Source organism: Gorilla gorilla, chromosome 17 (genome assembly GCF_029281585.2).
Source record: "Gorilla gorilla gorilla isolate KB3781 chromosome 17, NHGRI_mGorGor1-v2.1_pri, whole genome shotgun sequence".
In the NCBI taxonomy this organism is placed as follows: Eukaryota; Metazoa; Chordata; class Mammalia; order Primates; family Hominidae; genus Gorilla; species Gorilla gorilla.
The window spans coordinates 17,717,501-17,720,000 of record NC_073241.2 but is presented as its reverse complement, the minus strand read 5'-3'; positions in this window follow the sequence as shown (position 1 = coordinate 17,720,000).

The following is a 2,500-nucleotide window of genomic DNA, read 5'->3' as shown; positions in this document are numbered from 1 at the left end:
ATGGAATGGAATGGAATGGAATGGAATAGAATGGAATCGAATGGAATGGAATGGAATGGAATGGAATGGAATGGAATGGAATGGAATGGAATGGAATGGAATGGAATCAACCCGAGTACAACGGAATGGAATGGAATGGAATGGAATGGATTAGAAAGGAAGGGAATTCAATGGAATAGAATGCAATGGAATGGAATGGAATGGAATGAACCCGAGTAGAACGGAATGGAATGGAATGGAATGGAATGGAATGGAATGGAATGGAATGGAATGGAATGGAATGGAAAGGAATGGAATCAACCAGAGTAGAACGGAATGGAATTGAATGGAATGGAATGGAATGGAATGGAATGGAATGGAATGGAATGGAATGGAGTGGAATGGAATGGAATTTAATGGAATGGAATGGATTGGAATCGAATGGAATTGAATGGAATGGAATGGAAGGGAATGGAATGGAATGGAATAGAATGAAATCAACCCGAGTAGAACAGAATGGAATGGAATGGAATGGAATGGAATGGAATGGAATGGAATCAAATGGAATGGAATGGAATCAACCCGAGTAGAATGGAATGGATTGAAATGGAATGGAATGGAATCGAATGGAATGGAATGGAATGGAATGGAATGAAATCAACCCGAGTAGAACGTAATGGAATGGAATGGAATGCAATGGAAAGGAAAGGAATGGAATGGAATGGAATGGAATAAAATTTAATTGAATGGAATGGAATGGAATGGAATGGAATGGAATGGAATGGAATGGAATCGAATGGAATGGAATGGAATGGAATGGAATGGAATGGAATGGAATGGAATGGAATGGAATCAACCCGAGTAGAATGGAATGGATTGGAATGGAATGTAATGTAATGGAATGGAATGGAATGGAATGGAATGGAATCAACCCGAGTAGAATGGAATGGATTGGAATGGACTGGAATGGAATGGAATGGAATGGAACGGAATGGAATGGAATGGAATGGAATGGAATGTAACGGAATGGAATGGAATGGAATAGAATGGAATCAACCCGAGTAGAACGGAATGGAATGGAATGGAATGGAATGCAATAGAATGGAATGGAATGGAATGGAATGGAATGGAATGGAATGGAATGGAAAGGAATGGAATGGAATGGAATGGAATCGAAAGGAATGGAATGGAATGGAATGGAATGGAATGGAATGGAATCAAACCGAGTAGAATGGAATGGAATGGAATGGAAAGGAATGGAATGGAATGGAATGGAATGGAATGGAATGGAATGGAATGGAATGGAACGGAATAGAATTAACCCGATTAGAACGGAATGGAATGCAAAGTAATCGAATGGAATGGAATGGAATGGAATGGAATGGAATGGAATGGAATGGAATCAACCCGAGTAGAATGGAATGGATTGAAATGGAATGGAATGGAATCAAATGGAATGGAATGGAATGGAATGGAATCAACCCGAGTAGAACGGAATGGATTGGAATGCAATGGAATGGAATGGCATGGAATGAAATCAACCCGAGTAGAACGTAATGGAATGCAATGGAATGGAATGGAAAGGAAAGGAATGGAATGGAATGGAATGGAATAAAATTTAATGGAATGGAATGGAATGGAATGGAATCGAATGGAATGGAATGGAATGGAATGGAATGGAATGGAATGGAATGGAATGGAATGGAATGGTATCAACCCAAGTAGAATGGAATGGATTGGAATGGAATGTAATGGAATGGAATGGAATGGAATGGAATCAACCCGAGTAGAATGGAATGGATTGGAATGGACTGGAATGGAATGGAATCGAAAGGAATGGAATGGAATGGAATGGAATGGAATGGAATGGAATGGAATGGAATGGAATGGATTGGAATGGACTGGAATGGAATGGAATGGAATGGAATGGAATGGAATGGAATGGAATGGAATCAACCCCAGTAGAATGGATTGGATTGGAATGGAATGGAATGGAATGGAATGGAATGGAATGGAATGGAATGGAATGGAATGGAATGGAATCAACCCGAGTAGAATGGAATGGATTGAAATGGAATGGAATGGAATCGAATGGAATGGAATGGAATGGAATGGAATCAACCCGAGAAAAACGGAATGGATTGGAATGGAATGGAATGGAATGGAATGCAATGGAATGGAATGGAATGGAATGGAACGGAATCGAGTGGAATGGAATGGAATGGAATGGAATGGAATGGAATGGAATGGAATGGAATGGAATGGAATGAAATCAATCCGAGTACAACGTAATGGAATGGAATGGAATGGAATGGAAAGGAAAGGAATGGAATGGAATGGAATGGAATAAAATTTAATGGAATGGAATGGAATGGAATGGAATGGAATGGAACCGAATGGAATGGAATGTAATGGAATGGAATGGAATGGAATGGAATCAACACAAGTAGAATGGAATGGATTGGAATGGAATGGAATGGAATGGAATGGAATGGAATCAACCCGAGTAGAATGGAATGGA